Source organism: Hesperophylax consimilis, chromosome 9 (genome assembly GCF_061612785.1).
Source record: "Hesperophylax consimilis isolate HC1 chromosome 9, BYU_Hcon_1.0, whole genome shotgun sequence".
Lineage (NCBI taxonomy): Eukaryota > Metazoa > Arthropoda > Insecta > Trichoptera > Limnephilidae > Hesperophylax > Hesperophylax consimilis.
Window position 1 is genome coordinate 14265160 of NC_142844.1, and position 23528 is coordinate 14288687.

At 34.7% G+C, this 23528-nt stretch overlaps 1 protein-coding gene across 9 annotated transcripts in view; it reads right to left on the bottom strand.

The window, feature by feature from the left end:
• LOC149420950 (uncharacterized) overlaps positions 1 to 23528 on the bottom strand; it is a 496980-nt gene that overhangs the window by 443858 nt on the left and 29594 nt on the right. The window contains exon 1 of one of the 9 annotated variants that reach the window (XM_089635641.1): positions 17739 to 18273. The exons of the other annotated variants lie outside the window; for them this stretch is intronic. The gene's annotated coding sequence lies outside the window, so the exon portion shown is untranslated. Of the gene's footprint in view, positions 1 to 17738; positions 18274 to 23528 lie in introns of those variants that run through there. 9 annotated transcript variants of the gene reach the window in all.

Sequence of the window (23528 nt, forward strand, 5' to 3'; positions counted from 1 at the left end):
TACACAGAGATATTTACAAGCTACCTAACTGTGTCGCATTCACAAGTAGCCTACTCATACGCTACTCTAAGCTTATTTCCGTACACGGCGCTACCCGAATTATACTGAGCTCGATCATTTTTCAAGTAGTAAGAATTAATACAATGTCAAGCGACGAAGACAGAATATTTTTTTCTTTATGTAATTATTAATTAAAGCATAAAAACAATATCAGAGAAAATTTTGGGTTCACCCATAAAACGAAATAAATTTTAATTGTAAAGCGTTCTCCGTCGCCAAGGCACAACATGAAAATGATTTCAAATTGATATTTCTTTCCAACATTCCAATATTCCGACAAAAATAAATATAAATTAAAATAGTGGAATTTCAGTATTCGTCCACAGGAAATTCAGTATTGTTACGATTTTAGAACACTCAATATTACACACTAGGGACGGGTTGTTTCGGAGTATTTGAACAATTCATCAAATTTCAACGTTCATTTCTGGGATCTGTGAAAGTCCAATTCAAGTTCTGTTATTATATCATTGTAGGCTAGTTGCTTGATAGAGCTGAAATAAAAACAGAACTTGAAAAAATCTTTCACAGAACTTGAAAATTAACGTTGAAATCTGATGAATTGTTCAAATACTCCGAAACAACCCGTCCTAACTGTATTCAAACCGAAATAAAACTCGATAAATATATTTATCACATTATTGCCTTTTACAGAACACACGAATCAATTATTGCACTATTCTTATTATTAACATTGGGCAATATGAACCAAACACAAGCATTATCTCCATCTACTTTCATCAAACAACATAAATTACCATATTATTATTGTTTAATCTTCCTCTTTGCAATTGTAACTATATGCCTGGTACTCAATGATCTTAAGATACATAATAAATATCAAATAAAATGGTTTTAAACGTATATACTAAAACGCATATACTAAACGCATAACGCATATACTAAATGGTTGATTGGCTTAGGTAGGGAGGAGTCTGAAAAACTATTATATAATGTCATTTAAAACTATACATATTTACCTATGTCATATTTAGTAAAAACTTAATATAAGACTGAAAAACTATTATATAATGTCACTTAATACATGTTTAACTATTAATGTCACTTTTAGTAAAAACTTAATATATTACAAAAAAACTATTATATAATGTCACTTAAAACTATACATGTTTACCTATTAATGTTAAATTTAGTAAAAATTTAATAAAAGTAAGCTTAATTTTAAGAAAAGAGTAAAAATTAAATTATATTTGGCATTTCACAAACATTTGGTTCCTTAGAACAGGCAATCTGCCTAGCTAGGAACTAAATTCGACCTAACAAAACGTAATAACACTTGTACCTACTCATTTTAAATATATGCTCTCATAATGCTATGTTATTACTGTTATGTCTGCTTTAAATGTATCTAATGTAAAAATAAATAAATAAAAAAATAAAACATCAATCCATGTCTTCTCCACGACATTCCTGTAACTGACATCAGATCCGCAGTCGACGTGTGGCGTCGTATACGAAAACTACATAGTAATAATATTCACGAGCGTCGCTTATGCTACGCGCACAAAACTCTAGTCGCGTATCTCCTTTTACGAATGACCTAACGTTTTCTGGCGCATGAATATCCCCTACACATCCCCACTGAAAAACACCGAGAGATATTTTCAAGCAAGCATTCCAATAAAAAAATCAAAGTAATTTTTTTTAATAGTGCGAGAAAACGCCAATTAAGCTCAATAGTGCAAGTCTGGTTCAATTAGCTAACGGGTCTATGTGGCAGTTCTTAAAAGAGTAAATGACTACTCTCGCTATACGCTTATATTCTGTTTATTTATCTATTTCTAATCATCGTTATATCAATTATGCTAGTCTGGTTCAATTAGCTAACGGGTCTGTGTGCTAGTTCATAAAAAGTAAGTGACTATTCTCGCTATACGCGTATATTCTGTTTTATTTATCTATTTCGAAGCATCGCTAAGTCAATTATGCTAGTCTGGTTCAATTAGATAACGGGTCTATGTAGCAGTTCTTAAAAAAGTAAGTGATTATTCTCGCTATACGCGTATATTCTGTTTAATTTACTTATTTCAGAGCATCGCTATGTCAAGAGTGCTAGTCTGGTTCAATTAGCTGACGCGTTTTAATTTATGGCGAATTACAAATTCTTAAGATCGACGAATTGATTGTAGCGTGTGGTAAGCGCCATTGAGGCGACATTAACAAAAAACGGTGCTATGTAATTTATGCAAATAAATTTACTTTACAATTCTTTGTTATAAAAATTCTATAGCAAAAAGGCTAGTGAAAAGAAGCAAAAAAAATCGGTTCCATGACAAAATACAACATAGAAGAAAGGTCAAGAAAAAGATAATAAAAAACAACAACAAACTCAACCCTACCCATTATTTCATCGTGTTCAATTTTATCCAGACACCAAAAAAATCAATCATTCTGAATTCGACGTGGAACAAGAGCTTATGAAAGCTGTAATAAAATTTTGTTGAATTTTTTCTTGCTTTTAAATTTCTGAGTGAGCTCCCGGCGAGAAATATCACGGACCGCCAATGGAAATGATATGACATAATTTATAATCCAAGAAGAAAATAAACAAATAATTTTTCATGATATTTGAATAGCCCCAGCTCTGACAAGTGATATATTGTTCGCTCCGCAAACAAGGTCAGAACGGGGTGTTTGCGTTGGATAAGGAACTGTGTTGGTAAATAAATCCATACAACACGCTCAGAACTTTTTTACTTTACAATTCGTATCTGTTTACAAAGAATTTCTGAAAGGTAGCACCATCACCTACCTCCATATACAAACTCTGTTGTTTAACAGAATTTGAACAATTCATCAAATTTTAAAGTTGACATTCAAGTTCCGTGAAAGTCCTATTAAAGTATTGTTACTATCCAAGTACTGCGAAACAACCGGTTCACGATGAAATGTTAACGGAACTTCAATGCACTCTGATGAATTGTTCAAATTCTATGAAAATATCCGTCCTTAGACACTGACGCCAAGATGGCTGCTGTTCTCATTCAAACAAAATTTCTTTTATGATGGGTGTTTATTTATTTACTAAAGATCTTATATTTAATAATCCTTCCCCATATATAAAACGAATAGAAAAATTTAATGATTATAATCAAGAATAAAAATCTGGCTGAAAGTGATCAATGAAAAAACATTAAAAACGACATAAAAAACAAAAAAAAAAGAAATGAATAACTTTAGACCACCTCAGCACAGGTCAGTCTAGCATAGTGAGGAATAAAATTTAGTATAATGAAATACAGCAGCATAAAACGAAAAGTCATTAAAATAATTGTAAGTAGGTAGGTACAATGATTATTTTTTGTAATTAAAAATAAAATGTACGAATTCTAAATAAATATATGTCCTGCCAGAAACGCTGTCATATGGCCATTGTCCACGTGTAAGCATTTAAAAAATAATGTACAGGTCTAATTCAGTGATTTCCGACGGGGGGGGACTGGGGGGCGGTGGAGGCCTCGAGAGCAAAAGGGGGCAGTAAAATGCTACAAAGAGGCGGTGAAGGGGTGAAATGGTGGCCAGAGGAATTTAATTTCTTAATCAATAAGTCGTAGGTACACCATTGCAAGAATCCTACTTCTCAATTAGTATTGAACAGTATTTTTTGTTATTTTAACAATATGTTGCTAAAAAAAACTTTTAAAATTTAGAAAGTAACATTTCCAAGTTCCAATAATTTATTTATTTAATATCAACGGAATAAATATACCATATACAATGAAAGTATAAAATTAACAGAAACTCTATATGGATTAAAAGTAAGAGATGAAATTCCTCTTGTACCCAGTACCCACATATCAGTTAAATAGATCCGCTACATCTGCATATCTATTAAACTTCATGTAATCTAGGTACAAGCGAGTGTTTGAAATGCTCAGTCCTGTCCTGTTATTGTTACAATTAAACATGATTTTGGAACGAATTATTCCCGTGGGTATATGTAATTCATTCAGGTTAAATAAATCCGGGCTGCCTTCACTACCATTCACAATTTTTAACATAAATATTAATAATAATCTAATCTAATATATATTATAAAAAGAAACACGTGTTTCCTTACCCGCCTAATTTGCTTTACAACCAGCCACTGCTACCCACCGGTGGTTATGGTGGTAGATAGCCCTTGGTGTCACATCAAAAGTAAGAGAGTTTGGTGGGGGTGGCTGAGCGTGGGAGGGAGTGGGTGACAAAAGTGTGCTTTGTTATGGGAAGGCCGCGAATGCTTCAGATTATTTCAGAATGGGCCTGCCGACTATGCCGGTGAGTCTGGAAGGTTCCAGAAAGTTCATAAAGGTTCTCGAATGCTCTAGAAGGAGAAAGTTCAAGAAGGTTTTATAAGGTTCCAAACAGAGTGGCGGAGGGTGTCAGTAAGTCTAGAAGGTTCTGGAAAGTTCGAGAATGCTCTTGAAAGTTCTGGAAGGAGCCACAACAACGCGTGGTGGGGTAGAGCTAGTAGAACATCAATAATAATCTCCGAATGTTAAAAATCCACCCACTTTATCCACCATCGTTAGAAGTGGAAAATGTGGCTTGTGCTTTGATGGAGGACTAAACCATTAGATAATCGAACCCGCAATGCCCGAGTGGGACCCAATAACTACCATGCAACCAAACGGTTGGTCATCTTATTTCAAATATGTAGTTCTCCATTAAAAAATGTTTCTCCTGGGCTATTTATATCTAGAAATTAAATTTGAGAACTTAGAAACATTATTTTTGCTTTCCCAGCATTTGGTTCCCTCAGTAAATGCCAAAGTAAAGCAAAATGAGCTCACAAAAAGCCGATATTTTTTTCATTGAAGCAAATCGCCAAAGATAAGAATTATACCCGACATAAAACGAAGTTACACAAAATAAATACGAAAAAATAAACAATATTTCACCCAGCAACAATATTAATCGAAATATAACCCATTTTTGCTTTAACATTGCGAAATTTCTCATCTTATACCCAATTTAGGTTTATTATGGGAATTCGGGCCAAACCAATTTGAACACCATCTTGTTAAAACTGCCAAGCGGGAAATTGTCTTGCGATTGATCAAGAAATCAATATTTTTTTAAAACAAATTTAATATTTTTTCTATGATCTGGGGACTAGTGACAAGATTGTGGTTAGTTAGTTACCAAATAAACTAACAAAAAATACTGAAAAACTTGGCTAATCACGTTTTAACTATTCACATAATAAATCATAATTTCAATTAAGGGGGCAGGTTTGGTTACCGCCGCCCCGGGAACTATTTATCGGATAACCAACACCTATGCCATAGGTCACCCCAGGTGGTTTACTTCCTTTGGTGATTTAGCAGGAGTGCCCGGGTTCATCGGTTGCACCGCAGTGGGAGGGATATGTTTATATGTCTTTCACTCCTGGAGACACTGATACTTAGATTCCTACCCAATCTCATACTTTTTAACTTTCAAGATCTTCCTCTCTTTACTTTCCTTAAACAAGAGCCTCCACACAGCATCCCAAAAGATTATGTGTGGGGTTAAAGTAAAAAACATGTGGGCTTATTATTAGTTATCATTATTAGGTAACTGTCTACTGATATCAAATATTGATGGCAACGGGTGAAATTTCTACCGCGTATTAGGTACATATTTATTAGCAGTAATGATATTATTATCATCCGATTTTGAATTCTGATTATGCACTATCAAAGGATTCTCAGCTCAATCAATTGATACAATTTACATAGAGTCTTGTTCGCCACGCTTTTGATTACAAATACTATTATCGTATAGCTGGAAAATCTATCCTGCTGATGCCATCGAAGGTTATTGCTACATTAGGTGAGAGGGTTGAATAATCACCGGCATTTGGGTATAACATATTGTAATTTATTTGCATACAATGAATGTCGGTAATAAATGTATAAACTAGGGGCATTAATGAATTATCTCCAACCTTATTAGAAAGTTAATGGCTTTTATGAAAATCGAATTGGTTCTCGGAAGACCATTATTGGATTAGAAGTACTGAATCAAGAAACTCGAGAGGCCATAAACTCGAGAGACCCGACTAGAGGAATATGTAGAAACTCTACAAGGTAATACCGAAACTGAACTAGACTGTACCGAAATTAGGTTAAGTCATACCGAATCTCGACTAGACCCATAGATGTATTCTATTAGTAGGCTATTATGAAATTGGACTATGCTATACCGAAATTCGGATAGGCCATAGCGAAACTCAAACTGGTTTCATGAAAATTCGACGTAGCTACTCAGACAAGTTGAAATAATATTAAAATATCTGAATTTTATTACTTAACTAGTAGACCCCGCAATGCTTCGCTATTGTTAATGTCTTTCTCGGGCGTCTTCGACTTCCACTACAATGTTGTATACTACAATGTTACTGTTAAAAAACTACATCACATTGACGTTAATTCAACTCCGTAATTCGTTCCAGTGCAGAGACATTGCGTTAAGGCGATGCCATACGTAGTAATGCAAAATCATGTGTTTTTGGTTTGAAAATTTGGTGGCCTAGAAATGTTTCAGATACTTTAATTAAATAATACGAGTAGAATACATCTTGGCCTTTGAAATCATCGAGTATTTTTTATATAAGTCTTTTTATAAGCCCAGAAAAAAAATAATGTATAGGCCTATGAAAACTGCTTTAAAGTTCAAAATCTCCTACTTACGAACCAATTTTCGGTTATGATTTTATTGTATAATGTGGCAAATTAAGTTATTTATAAAATGATAGGAAAAAAATTAAACATTTATGCCTAAGGGGCCGTTCAAGTATTATGTAAGCACTATAGGGGGGCAGGGGGGTCTTTGCTTTGCTTAATTTTGATGACATGGGGGGGTGGGGGGTCGAGATAGTGATTACGTCAGCACTGCTCAGCAGTAGTTATTTTTTTTTACACATTGGCAACCCACACATTGTCTATGTTTGAAAACCGAATACTTGTTCGGGGATTCCCACAAATAATTAATACATTTAGGTACTCGCTTAAAAAACAGAATACATTAACAGAAAAATGCATATAGGTACCAATTTTTACGTAAGCATGGAAGGGGGGGGGGGTAAGAGCTTTGCTTACTTTTGGTGACAAGGGGGAAGAGGGGGTAAATAATTGTAATAAATCTGCTTACGTAATACTTGAACGGCCCCTAAACATGCACAAAATGAAATAAAAGGCACTTTTTGGCCATGTTTTTTTTCTTGCATAAATCAAAACAGGCGGATGGTGTTAAGCGGGAATTTAAACCTTATCGCCATCTACGTAAGGATTGTTATTGATAGCGGCTCAATTTAAAATATTACACGACGTATTGCATCGCCTTAGTATTCCTCGTACGTCCACGAAATCTTCTACCATTCAAACTAAACACTCCTGGTATTAAAAGAAAAAACTTTGAAAGTCTCCGTTATATAAAAGACTTATTTTACCTTATCTCAAGTCAAAATATGTATTGTTCAAAATTCTCTACATTTTTCATATGCTATTCACAAGCGATTTCAAATAATCAGTGTTTTTTGGTGTTGATTGCAGCCTGCTGTACCTTCACAGGCAGGGGGTAATTAATAATCATATTTGGCTAATTTATATAGCGCCGTTTTCGTGAGAAATCACCTCAAGGGCGCTGTACAAATATATTTCTTAAATAGTTAACTACTGACTTAAAACTAGAGGCTTACGTCTGAGACATATCTAGTGACTTACGAGTACGACAAAGGCCTATAACCACTATCTTAATAAAATATATTTACATTTACAAATGTAGAAACTTATAACTAAAATTAACATTAACAATCTAATTTTACAAGCGCCAGAAGAAGGAGGAATTTATATTATATTAGGTTGTTTTTAAAATTACTTTTTATTATTAGCTGGAGCAAATATTTCATATAATTGTATGAAATATTCTGTTGGAATCAGATTTTGAATAATTCGAAAACATTGCGCCTCCATTGCCTGTAAAGTAGTAGGTACTCTGCCATTACCCCTTCAGTTCAGCCCTATTAGAGCCAGTTCACTCGGCCGGCTATGCATCGAAGCAGTCAGTAGTCCCGGTGAGTAGCAGTCTAAAACGTAGCACTGAATCAAAGCATACTTTTTATCTTCTGCGTCCCCATCTCTTTCATGTCCTGTATTTATAAATGTATACCTATTTCTGTAGCGGGCCTCAATGGCCATTCTCCAAATTTACGACGATAGTTTATCCAATAAACTTAGGAGTGGAATTCCAACCCTTGCTCCCGTAATATCCACTATCCTGTGGTATAAACTACCTTTTGTCCTGAAACAGTGCCTATAATACAGGGAGTTTCATTTTGTTTCCAGTGTTTTCTGGGGTTTATTCTTAAACTCACATTTTGTACTACTATACAGTGTATTTTATCAAACAAGCAGCACTACAAGTTTGTCGAATTTTGGCTCAAGGAAGAGGGAATGCATCAAGATAAAATGCTCCAAAACCAAATAAAATGAGAATGCTAACGTGGAAATCTTAAATTATACCAGGAAGTTTAAAATATCAAATTAAAATGACTAATAGGTTTGATGCTGATTTGGGCAATACAAGCAATACAAAATATGGAAGATTGAATGCCGTAGTCAGTAGTGGGGAGTTGTCATTGGCTGTGGGGAAAGTATTTTACATAGTTTTGGGAACGACCATGAGGCATCAGGAGAACATCGAATTGCCTAATGGAGGAAGGACAAACAGACCGAAAGCAGTAGAAATGAGTTTTCTGAGGAATAGACAAAACCATGTAGGTGTGACCGAACTGTAAAAAACGAGATCCGAAATTAAAGCAAGAGTAAGACTAAATCGAATAAGATTCAGAAAGTAATTAAGAATTGCAATAAATAAATTCCATGGCAACTCAGGACCGTGGCAATTCACCACACTTTTAAAAAGTGGCAAGTAATTAAAAGCGATGAAAAAGGGCCTATAAACCTAAACTAACATAACCTATTGAAGTTAGTTTTTTTTTCATCACTCGTGAATTTATATAACTTTTCAAGAGTGTGTTAAAGTTTGTTGAATTGCTAATGTCCTGAGTTGTCCGGTTACCGTAATAAAATAGGACCTAAGTACCGATTTTTTTTTGTTGAGCATTAGAAAATGGTCTACGTGTCTACGCCAATAACCCAAATCGAGTCCTTAGTACCAGAAAAAAATAATTGCAATATCTAGTCGAGGTCATTATACAGAATATTTAAAGACCTTAGAAAGTTCCCATTACCACAAATTAATGCGATTCAACACAACAGTGCACATTTCATTCAAATAGGCTGAATGCGGCGAGACTGAGTCCGACACGCTCCTGATACAAAGTAAGCAGTTTTAACAAGTTAAAATAAAAGATAAAAACACGAGGGAATAATACCGTTCATTAAATCCCTGTATCTTCTGTTTCATTTTACGGTGCGTATTGGATTTAATTTTACTATAGACCTTCAAATATATTTACAGTGTAAGCAATTACAGTGGATGGACGATGAAAAGCTAGTAAGAAAAAGGAAGATTATTCTAATAAGTAGATGGAAAAATTAGAGAAGTCGACGTCCTAGGAAGACTTCAATTTGGGAGGCGGATTTGGGTACGGCCGCCGCAAGAACCATTTATTGGATAACCAACACCTCTGCCATAGGTCACCCCAAGTGGTTGGCTACGTTTAGTGATTTAGCAGGGGTGCCCGGGTTCATCGGGGGAGATGTGTTCAGGATGCGTGGCGTGCGCCGGATCGAGAGAGGATAGTTTGGGACCCTTTGACCTCTCCGACTGGTCTCTCGACCCATTGCCTTGCGCCGCAGTGGGAGGGATATATTTATTCGTCGGTCACTCCTGAATACACTGATCCCTAGATTCCTACTCACCCCTCATACCTTTTCCATCCCAGAACTTTCCCTCCTTCCTTTCCTTAAAAAAGACACTCCACGCAGCATCCTCAAAGATGACATAGGAAAAAAATTTCCCCCAGGGCCTTCTGTGAGGGGTAAATGTAAAAAAAATCATATTATATTACATAAACATCAAATTTATTATCAAGAGTAGCAAGGATAAGTAAGAATGTACGAAAAGATGCAAGGAATGTTTACCAGGACACGACTGAGTTTCATTGGTTCAGCTTCAGCCCCTGTACACATGCAGCATGATTATTGATTATGATTGGATAATTTGTGAAACATCACATTATCAAGAACATTAAAAAATATATATAATCCTTAAAATATTCATTTAAAACAACAACTAACTAATTTCTCCTGTTTTTCAGTAGTGGAGATGTTACATAAGAAATACTTAGGATTGGTTGTTTCACAGAATTTGAACAATTCATAAAATTTAAACGTTCATTTTCAGGATCTATGAAAGTCCTAATCAAGTTCTGTTGTTATATCATTATAGGCTAGTTGCTTGACAGAACTGAAATAATGACAGAAGTTGAAAAAACATTTCACAGTACTTAAAAATTAACTTTGTAATTTGAATAATTGTTCAAATTCTCTGAAACAACCCGTCCTTAGCTTTCAGATTCAATTAATTCTTTTAAGGTGGGAAATGTAATGTACTTTTCAAATATCTACTATACTTTGTAGTTTTACTTGTCTCACGCCTTAAAACAATCCTATGACTTGGTTGGACCGTAATACAACCGACTACTACATAAAAAACCAAGTTACAGCCTTATCCTAATAATATTTAAACATTTTTATAAGACATCCTAAATGCCCATACGCAGTACAGTAAATAAGTGCCAGTTTTCAGTGGAACACCCCATATTTATGAGGGTTGGTGATTTATTTATTTGTGCGGTCGCTTTAATGGAGGCAATAAAACTATAATATTACTATATATATATTAATATTTTCAATACTTACCTACCCATACATTATCCACAGTCCCCGTACTGCACACGCGTGTGTATTTATAGAGAAAGGCAGACCAAAAGAAGAAAATAAATATGATTAATTCAAATTGTTGGTTTTCGCAACACGCCATATATGAATAATGAACGTAAGTGGAATCTAAACAATAACTCAAAGTATAAATTCTTGTATTTAAAGTGTATGAAGGGTTTACCTTATCGCATATTATATTTTACTACTAACCTAGATATTGATGGTAACCTTATAAATAAAACTTTATATAAGAAATATAATATGTAATAACCTCAAAAATAGAAAAGGACAAACAATAGATAAATGCTGTGATAAAGACAATGGCGTATTTTTGTCTAAATAAGTTGTCAGCAGTGGTCCATTGGTATCACAGGGGGTTATAAAAAGAAGCCACGAGCTTTTTTCCTCTCTACGTGAAGTGAGTCTTAATGTCCAGTTTGTGAGAACAATTACAAGTACTCGTATAGTGATAGTAATTTAGAAGATAATAATATTATAACATTTTTAATGGTATTATTAAAGGTAAATAGATCATTATTTACATGTTTAATTTTTGTGGTAGGTTATTAGAAGACTATGACATAGAATAGATAGATTTTTTTTCTTTTTTTTATAGATTTTTTTTAAATATTAAAATTTTCAACTACCATACTAGGCTAATCCCCATGTTATGGTAGTCATACAAATTATACAATGTGAAAAAAATATATAATAAAATATTCAAAAGTGTTAAAATAATATAATGGTAATTTGTACTTTGAAGTTTCCGGTAATTGTTTGGTTTCGGTTTCCTCCTTATTGTACATTTATGTTTAATGTCCACCTATTATATAATATTTTAATGTTTTTCTGTTTTATATAATACTTTAATTTTAAAGTTCTTATTTTTCGTGCACTGTTATTGTCTTTTATTGTTGTCCTCTACTAAAATAGCACTGTTATTGTTAAATTTTATTCTCTGCTTTTGTGTAAACCGTTTATTCTTTATTTCATATTATGTTATTAATTTTTTTTTTAAAGGAACACAATAGGAATTTTTTTTAAAGTTTATTATAGTTAAGCGCACTTGAAGTGAAACAACACAAAACTGCGCTATATAAATGCTATGTTATTATTATTATTATATAAAGGTATATATATTTTAAGATTAATTTTTTTAAATAGTTTTAGTAAGTCTTTAGAAATTCTTTAAAGAATTCTCTCCCCCTTTCAAATATCCAGCGTTGAACACATAGTAAAAATGAATATGTTATTAGTTGATTTTATATCGATGCTCAGTGCGTTGTATATTTCAGGGGCGATGAACCAGAATTGTCGCTGAGCGAATGTGGTTCTAGTTTTTGGGAGCTCGCATCCCAGGTTTGCTGAAAAGCGGGTGTGTACTTGATGCTGTGGAGCCACCAGCTGGTTATTTTTATACGCATGTGGGATAAGTTTGCCTTAGTGAATAGTTGGTGAATATCTAAGACCCTGATTATAGCAAATAGAAATTTAAATATAATTATCAGTATTAGTTTTGTACTGTAATTATTGCTTAATGACGGATTCAGCACAACCACCCCATCCCATAATACCATATGTTGCAATGGATTGAAAAATGGCAAAATATACACTTCTGCTAAGAAAGCAAAATATATGGCAGAGCCTGCGAAGTCTTTTTACTGTGTTACTGATATGTGCTTCCCAACGTAGTTGGTCACTATGATTATTCCCAAATATTTAACTAAAAAATTAAAATACCCTGGACGCGAATTTTGAAACTACACACTCTACACAGTGCTATAACGCAGACGTGCGTACGAATCGCGTATAAATTCTAATCTAAATAGCACGTCGCTGTTTTTGAAAATATACTGTTTTATTGACCTTGTATGTTTTCTGAGAACCTACGCCTTTGGGTATCCGTAAAATATATTACACCTGTACCATAACCTCAGAAACTATACGCGATTAGTTCCGCGGTCGCGTTGTTACTCGCTACCCCTATCTTTCCTTATAAAGGATGGTCATATATTCTTTTACAACAGCCATATTTCTAAGAAAAAATAATAAAAATCACATCTTTTTCGTAAGCTTTTTATCGCGAATTTAAACGAGAAAAAATGACATCTAAGTAAATTATCTACAATGCTTTATTAAAAACAATAATTTTATACAGAGTTTTCCAATAAGAGGTGTTATTTTGAATAGCCCGCTATTTCGGTAGATGTTACTTTTGAAGCTGTCATTTTTTTACATTTGACAAGTAGAAACTACGCCATTAATAAAAATGGAACGATAAACGCTTCAACAACGCATTGAAATTATTAAAATTCACTTGAGTGAATCAAATGCAAATCATCTTGAGTGATGAGGCCCATTTCCACCTCGGTGGCTTCGTCAACAAGCAAAATTGTCGCATCTGGGGCTCGGAAAACCCAAGAGTTAATGTTGAAAAGCCTCTCTATCCTCAACGTGCGACTGTTTGGTGCGGTTTATGGTCCGGCGGAGTCATTGGAGCTTACTTTTTCGAAAATGAGGCTGGAGCAACAGTTACGGTGAATGGATTGCGCTATCGAGAGATGATTAATGATTTTTTAAGGCCGGAATTGGATGGAATTGATCTGGATAACGTTTAAACCATTGATCTTTTACGATTGAATATCAAAATAACACCTCTTATCGGAAAACCCTGTATTTTCCCTTTTATTAATAGGCACAAAATATGTTCACCACGATATAATCACATACAAATAAAAACATAAAATATATATTTTTTTTTACTGTTATCAACATACGTAGAGATAAATTTTAAATATATTTAAATAAAAATGCAAATGTTCGCTTGTTCAAAATCTCCGTAAGTTTTTGGGAGACATTCGAATACGAGTGTGCTTTTATATACCTATATTATTTATGGATGTCACCTGTGACAGGTAAAAACATGTTTTTTTTAACACAGCGCCATATGTTGAACGTAAAAGCAAAACAGGCTATTGTTTCTCTCTCTCGCAGACAGATTGAGCCACAGCAACGAATGGCGTGGTACAGCTAGTTAATTAAAAAAAATAAAAATATAAATAATTTATTTTCATGTCCATGTGACGATAGATAAGAAATTCTCCCACAATTTCAATAATTTATTTTTGAACATTTAGCAGTAGTTAGGTACCTACTTAAAATTACATCAGTGCATTAATTTTATTCATGTATTCCTATTATTTATCTACAAAGATTTTTCACAAAAACGGCGATATACAATTTATTCAATTATTATTAAATTAAAGAATTATTTTTGGGCTTGGCCATTACAGATTATATGTGATAGCTCACACGAAGCTATTCCTAAGACAGGAGATGAGGTCAGATCAATCGGGGAGCTGTCGCGGAATATCATTATTTGTACGGGATCTGTCACCTTGACACCAATAGGCACTAGGACAGTGGTTTCGGAGCTGGGACAAAACAGTATTGTATTGTCCTCGTGTGATTCCGGCATAATTGATCGGCTGGAAAAAGGCAAAAAAAAATCATTTTTAAGTATCGCTTGGCTAGCAGTTTATGGCATAACATCATCGTCACGCCCACACTTAAAATACATCATCTGTTTGGTGTGACAAGTCTGTATGGAATTGTATGGCGAGCGATAGGATGATAGAGATCACGCACAAAAACCGCTTGATGCGTATACTGCCGTGGAAAATAAAAACACCTTGAAAGATGTCTAAAGGGAGTACTATTAGTGCAAAGGGACTACCATTAATGCAGAGGGACTACCATTAATGTAGAGGCTTACTCTAAAAATCTCAGAATAGTCATTTAGAACCGCAGAAGGGTAATGCTGAACCGAGGAGACCAACCTCCCGCATGACGATGCCAGGCTCCCCCGTCCCCCTATTCACCCGATTTGGCGCTTTCGGACGATCACATTTTCACTAAACTAAAGGGGTTGTTGGGTGGGAAAGGTTTTTCCAATGAACAGGAGGTCGAGGAAGCTGTGAAGAAGTGGCTGAATGAGCTGGCGGCGGAGGTCTATGACAATGGCATATAAAAGCGGTGCCCCGACAACAGGAAAACCTCGATCTCGACGGCGATTACGTTGAAAACTAGTTTAATATATATGCGGTATCCTGTGAAGTTAATTAAAGTTAAGAATTAATAAAAATAATCTTACCCAACCACCAACTACGTATAATGAAATCTCATTATATAAAAATTCAGCTTGCTCATGTTTGTGCTCGAAAAATTGGAAAAGTAGTCGACCGATATTGCTGAAAATTTCAAAGTTTGTTCTTTTTAGTGCCAATCATTGGTATAACATAAAACGCCGTAAGAACGTACGTCTTTTAATGGCACCTACAGCGCCAATCATTAGTATAACATAAAACGCCGTAGGAACGTACGTCTTTTAATAGTACCTACAGCGCCAATCATTAGTATAACATAAAACGCAGTAAGAACGTACGTCTTTAATGGTACCTACAGCGCCAATCATTCGTTTGTAATTTAAATTAAAGTTCAACAAAATGATTTTTATAATATATTTATTCTATATAATATAATATAACTAACACTAACTCAAAGTAAATAAAATAGAACACTATAGCACTAGATATTGCGACATTATTTGCTTTAAAATATTCCGATATTATTTGCCTTTTGATTTTAAAAATAAATAATCAATTTGTTTGAGATTATTGCCTCAAATCAAAAATTAAGTTCTGCATTAAAAAGGACGCAGAACGGTTCCTCTTCAGACTGATTCTAAGATTAGTAACCTTCCTCTATCTCATCCCCTTCCCTTCCCCACAAGCCTTTTAATTCACAACATTCTCCAACACAGCAGATATGCACTTAATAATAAACATAATGCACTTTGTGGCCACAGTGGTTTTATACTATAAAATTTATATATCCTGGTTTTTTCAGTACACTACAGATGTGTCTCACAAAAAACTTTCGAACGAATAGTTCTGATGTGATGAAATTTGCAGTTATTTTTCTGTCGTGAATTTCTTAGACGGTCGCAATGTTTTTTCATGTGTGGTTATGGTTCAGTCAAATACTATTGTTTTCTTATGTCTAGAATTTCTAGGTAAACGCAATTATTTTCGAATCGCAATATCATTTCCTTCATGAGCTACAAGAACTTCGAAAAATTAATAATTATTGTTTTCCATAGACATATGAATATTAGGTAGACCTGCCCTAAGTGATTAAAAGCGTATTATCCCCACTCCCCATACCGGTTCCATTGAGCCGGCTGGGCTCGCGTACGGCCTCAAGTGATATTTGAAAACGTGACGTCATCATTCTTGTGCGAACTATGGTCGAGGCATCATCGGTTCATTTTACGAAATAACACGGCAAAATGTTTACTTGTACTATGAAAACTGGTAAAAATAGATCGAAATAGAGAGCGAAAAAAGAGAATAAACCCAATTGTCGTATTACATTCCATATATAAGCATTATTTTATTTTATTTTAAGCATATTCACATCGTATAATATGAATCAGTTGTTACTATCACATCGAGAAACGTCTGGACGCGAAACACAAAGCTGGTTGGTTGCTGGGAAGTAAATTATGAACATTTATAAAAGTGTCTTAACTAAATACTCTGAAACTAACTACGACTCTGAATATAGAAGCTGCCTTACTTTGCCGAATTTGGACTTCGCAAATTTGTTCATAACGTGGCGAGTAATTTGCGCTCCCATGTAAAAATGTCTATTCATTCAAAGCAGATTTTACTTTTAAGAAGTAAATGGTGATATTATAATGCGAGATGCCTATTTACTGTCAGATTGATTTATTGACGAATCACAGTCATCTTCACTCCCTTCGTTCTTCAACAGTTGATTTTACCCCTCGCCTTTATCTTCTCGTCTATTAATTCCTATGTCTGTGTTGTTTTCCAAAAATTTTTCAATTTATTTTTTTTTGCAAAAAATCTAGAGCTGAACCGGGTGGTATGTACTAGTTTTAGAATAATTCAAAATATATATAAAAATAATTTGCATGTCATTTTTCATCGGTTGACCTTGAATACATTTAAAAAATTTTCGCAATGGAGCATTGAACAAAACACGGTGTGAAGTGTGAAATTTCACACAATGATAGGAAATCCTTGGTGAATGCTTCACAAAGTATTACAAATTAACCATTTTACTGGAATAATTAAAATAATAGGTATCTTCCTATACCTACGCATTATTACTTATGTGTATTGACTTTCTTAACACACATAAGTACGTAGGTACTTAAATTAATAAAATAATACCAGCACCCATAAAATACGATAGTTAAAGTTTCGTCGAATAGCGAATTTAATATTGAATAAAAAAAACTGCAAGAAATTATAGTAAAAACATAGGTAATGAATTTATCAATGGTACCTACTTAACAGAAAAGTTGAAGGACGAATGGTTTACACGACCTTGAGTTAGTGTTAAGGTAAAGGTAAAGGTTGTTTTAGACAAATACGACAGAAAATTCATAAAATAAAAGGGATAGAATTGAAGTTTGTGTATGTAGAAATATTTATTACTAAATCACATTGGTACCTACCTACTTCGAAATTTTAATTTTTATCATAAACATAATTATAGTGCATAATTTTGTAGAAAGTGACAACATAATTAATATTTTAAGAATAGCTTTGAGAGAAAATACGAAATGTATTTTTAAAGAAAGGTGTAAAAAATATATATGTACGACCTTTTGAAAACAAAGTTCTTGAGTTCACTTTGCTGTGAATTTATTTATGCATACTATTGATGAAGGATTAAAATTCTTACCTTAAATTCCTAAGCCGTCAACACACACCTATACAGGGGTCAATCAGCTGAACGTCAAGCCAAACGGGCTTCGAATCACTGCTTCAAAACGATAATACTACCGGTTAGGTATTAAAAGCAACCATACTACTCCACTTGTGTCAACAATAATAAATAGTATATTCTATTCACAGATAAAAAACTTTAAAACATTCCGGGGGACACCAGAGTTTCACCCTGAATACATCTTCATACAAAAACAACGAAACGAATAAGGTAATACTTTGTCAAAGTTTAACACCAAAATTCACGACAAGAGCGAGGTTTACCGCTAACGAAAACACGCACTGACACTGTCAAATCGAGCGAAGGTTTATTGTTTTATGGCGATTTATATTACGGCTTGGCTTGTTTGTCGGGCTGTAACTTGTAACTTTAGACTAGGCGCGGTCTAGGGATATAATTACAACTTTGCAAGGGTCATGTCAGGCATAAAGAGGCTTTGCGTTTGTGTTTTCGAAATATCGGGTGTCCGCAAAAGCGTGGGTGACGTACGAACGCTAGCGGTTATCTGAACCAGCTGTTGGACGACCGCGGCGCCTCTGCCGGCCGGAACTGGAACTATGGACCGGCCCAATCGAAACAACGCTGAATATGGAAGTTACGCAAATTTGAGCTTTATGCGGGGCATTTCCTAGTATACACGCCCACTTTTGAATGTCCGCAGTGATCGGAGGAATTCGGGCGGCATTATGTTTTCAAAATACAAAAAACAATGTCCCTTCCCTTGTCTCTCCCAGCCTGTGCAAATAAAATAATGTTCTGTACACTCTTCATCGCTTATTGTATAGATAATAGTACATACCCGCAACGATTGTTACGATGTTAAGTTCTGGTTTGGCTTTATTGCTATAAATAGAATTCTGGATCTGGTTTGTAAACATCATATTTGCGCAACGCCGCGGCAGAATTCGTTCAAAAATAACAATTCGCATCATCAACATTCTGCGGTTGTAATGCACTTCCTCTGCAAACGGGATTCCTCGAAACGATTGCAATTAATTATCCTTTTATAGAATCAACGAAATATTTATGTTTGTCTTGTCGTTTACCGCAGCGCCGATGTTCCGGTAATATATAACTACAAATTCCTGAAGTTTCATATATTCATTTTATTGCATTTTAAATTTTTCTATATACTTACCTAACTTGTATACTTTATTAGTATTTTATAGTTTTAAAGTTAAGTTATTTAAGGTGAATACTTATTTTATATGGTTGATTTATAACATACATATTTCTCCTTAACACTTTGGGTTTTAAGTTCCAAAAAATATATGTTTTTTTTAAAGATAATATCTTAAGGTACATTTATTTATAATGCCGAAAAGTTAATTTTATGAAATTCCCTCGATAAAAAAAAATCGCAAAGTATGCTCCAAAATTCTCTTTTTTTTTAAGTTATGGGTATGAAAAAAATAACGGTTTTTCTAATGAAACTAAAGCATTTGTCGAGAGATGTTTTACTAAATATTTTGACCATTTTCGCTTAATTATTATATATTCGCGCACTCCCTCTAACATTCGTATTTATATATCTCCCTTTCAAATCATCTTTCAACGCTTAATACGGAGCCTTAATTCTGTAGGAAAAGTTTGTTGTTATTACGTGAAAATTCCATAGCTCGTGATAAACATGACGTTGTGAGCTTAAATAGAAATTAAAAACGAATCTTGCAAATTTATTGCGCCAGAGGTCTTAAAATAATTTTATAAACTTCGCGTTTTTTTTTGCTTTTCATCGGTTCATACGGAATATGAATGAATAATTATTACTGTCCGTATTCAACTCAATTCTTTGAGGAAGCCTATAAAAAATATAATATTTTATTATTTCAACAAAAAATATTGTATTTTCATTAGTACATTTTTATTCTTTTTAACCTTCAAACTTAGATACCAGTATATTTTTTTAATTGCCGTTTTCAAAAGTAAAATAATTATCAAAGTTTTTCAAACCCGCCAAAACGATTGAAATCTGGCGAGGTACGCTTGACGTCATCCGTGCCTCGGTTTTGTCGGTCAACGGCCATTCCCAAACGGGTCGGTATGAAATCAACAACTAATTCCACAATAAATAATTAACAAGAATTCAAACAAACATTAATACTTTGGAAACATTTTGTGGTGACCCGTGCAAAATCGCGCATCACAGGGCGCTTAAGTCTTTTATGTTTTTAATCGTTTTTATAAATGGATTTATTAATTTTACTTATAATTATATTTAATAAGATGTATGTTTTCGGAATCAACGTGTGTTGATCTTTTAGCGTATAATAATTTTCACTAGAATTCATTTGTGTCTTTGTTTTTATATTTTTATTTTCATTTTTTATTTTTAGGATTACGTTGTATTCAGTGGCGGATTAACCCTAAGGCAAAGTAGGCACGTGCCTAGGGGCGCCAGTTACAAAGGGGCGCCGGCAGGCGCCCCTAGAATTAAAAAAAAATATATATATAAACTTAATTTTGTAAGTTAGTATGCACCTGCTTACACAATATAAAAGATTATTTACTTCTGTAGAGATGCAGAGCTTCCAAAGCATACTCGCCTTCTAGATTATTCCTCCATGCCTCCATCGCATGATTTTTTAATAGAAGACCGCTCGCTCGTGGATTCGTTCGCGGGCGTTGCTAGATTGCAGGGCAAAGGGCGCAGCGGGGGCAGGGGCTAAGCGGCCGGCACCGGACTTCCGAACGGATGACGGGGTGACAGTCACACTCATCACTTTCAGCTTGGATGTCGCCGGTTACGCGCGCTTCTATTGATTACGTACTCGCAGCGGTATTTGTGTGAATTAATTAGTACATTGCGTTTTAGTTCATTACCCAAATAATGAGTGAATTGAAGAAGAAACCTAGTGGTGCAGCTTATAAAAGGAAGGCTAAGGAAAAAGAAGAAAAAAATCAAAATATTATAAAGCATACGAAACATACTGAGACATTTTTTTCTAAATTAAAAAGTGATGATTCGGAATTTTCTAACGCAATTCACAGTGCGTCTTCTACCGAGTCTATTCAATGTGAAATTCCTACTAGTTCTAAACAACACGATTTGTCCATGCTGCCTACTCCGTCAGCCGTAGAAGTTGTGAGGCAGTCGCAAAATAGACTGTTTATCGTGGGATGTGACCCAGTCAAGTGGGATATCAATAACGAAACACAAGAATACATTACAATTAATGGATTTAATCAAAATCAAAATGCAGATTTTTCATTGAGTAAGAGAATATATGAAGATAAAATCTCACGTTTTTTAACAAAAACAATGTTTGAAAGAAAGTTGTTAAATAGAGAAAAACTTCCAAGGAAATGGCTTATTTACTCTCCAAGCACAGGTAAAGTTTATTGTGGACCTTGTTTATTATTCGGTGGTGGAACTAGTTTTGGAAAACAAGATGTTGGTTTTAATGATTGGAAGAACGCATCGAATAGATTAGAAAGCCACGAAAACTCATGTGAACATAAAACATGTATTTTGAGCTTGCAACGTAGATCTAACATTGACGGTCGTGTCGATCATGAGCTCGCCACTCAATTTCTAGAAGAGATGACTTATTGGCGTGAAGTTTTAAAACGAGTGGTTGCCACTGTAAAATCTTTAGCATCGCGTGGTTTACCTTTTAGAGGACATGACGAAAAACTTGGCTCTCTTCATAACGGAAATTACTTAATGACGCTGGAACTCATAGCGGAGTTTGATCCGTTTTTAAGTAAACATATTGCTCAATATGGCGGCAAGGGAAAGGGATATACCAATTACTTAAGTTCTACAACGTGTGACGAATTTATTGAATTGATGGCAAACAAAATATTAACACAAATAAAACATGAAATCAAGATATCAAAATATTATTCAATAATATTGGATTCAACACCAGATATTTCCCACATTGACCAATTAACTTTCGTGATCCGATACATTCAAACCGACGGTACGCCCGTTGAACGTTTTCTTAAGTTTATCGCAAATGTCGGTCACAAATCACAAGACATAGCAAATGCTATTATTAAAACATTGGACATGATTGAAATTAATATATTAGACTGTAGAGGCCAGTCGTATGATAATGCCGCAAATATGTCAGGCATTTACAATGGATTACAGGCCAAAATAAAAGAACTATGTCCCCTAGCAGAATATATACCCTGCTCTGCACATTCGCTTAACCTAGTGGGTGAATGTGCCGCTGAATGCGCTCAAGAAGCTTGTTGGTTCTTTGGTCTCCTTCAAGAAATCTACACATTTTTTACAGCTTCAACTCAAAGATGGCAAACTCTACAAGCACAAATAATCCTAGGTAATGATAAAAAAAATAAAACTACTGTCAAAAATCCATCTGACACACGCTGGTCAGCTCGAGCAGATGCTTGCAAAAGTTTGAAAGAGTCATTTCCAGAAATTTGCAATGCTTTAATTGCTATCGAGAGCAATACAGAGCAAAAACGTTCTGTTGTATGTGAAGCTAAAGGCATAAGATTGAAATTAGAACGACTAGAAACTGCTTTCATGATCGTGTTTTGGGGTTTTATTTTAGTTCACATGAATAAAACCAATAAAAAATTACAGTCCGTTGATATTGATATTTGTACAGTTATTCAAATGTATGACAGTCTGATTCTAATAATTTCTTCAGAAAGGGAAAATTTTAATAAATATGATGAGCAAGCCTTAGAATTCGTATTAGTCAGAGAATATGAAAAGGACATCAAGAGGATACGGAAGAGAAAACTCACAGCAGATGAATCTGCCGAAGATATTACTTTTTCATTATCTGGTCGGGAAACATTTAGAGTGACAGTATATTTAGTAATTATAGACAGACTTGTCGTTGAACTTCAAAAGAGACGAGAAGCGTACAGCAATTTTTATACCAAATTTTCGTTTTTAAGCAATTTGGTCAATTTGAACACCGAAGAAGTTCAAAATAGTGGTAGTATGTCACTAACAGTGTCGCCAACGAGGGCGATATATCGCCATTTAGGCTACTCAGAACGAGACAACAGAAACAATTCTCTAGCCACCCCCCCCCCCATGAATTTTTTTTTTCGGGACAATTTTTATTTTCTTGAAATTCTCTAGCCACCCCCCCCCCCCCCCCCCCTCCCACGAAATTTTTATTTTCACGTAAAACCCACCTAACTACAAATTCGGCTACTTTAGGTACTTGTTAAAATTTATAATATGTGGTCGCTAGAGGGGCGCCGATGAGGTGCTTGCCTAGGGCGCTCTCAACAGTTAATCCGCCTCTGGTTGTATTGCTTAAGGTATTTCCGGGTTTTATTAATCAAATTCCCGTGATTACTCTTTTTTGCGTCATCAAAGGGATGGTTAGGTCTTAACTCCAATACTGATGAATTTCACCAACCGGAACAGCGTTCCGGCTCACCCCACATGAATCCGTAAGCAATAACGACATTTTACTTGTATTTCTCCCTTCTTTGGCTTTTGCACTGGAAACTAGGGAACCGGGGACACAGTTGAACAGTGTGCGTATATCTAAATTGAGCAGCCGAAAATCTTTGACAGGAATTCGTTTATATTATGCTGAATGGCTCATCGCTTAAAAAGCCATTAGGCTTCTCCAGAATCGCTTTGATGGTCTGGTTTACGCATGGCTGCTGCTCTGCCTTGCCTAATACCAACTAATACCTCCCACACTTCTTATTACAGGCGAAATTTAATTTCAAGATCAATTAGGCCCTCGAGTGCCGAGCTCAAAAGACCTTTGGGTTTTGAACGGTGAAGCA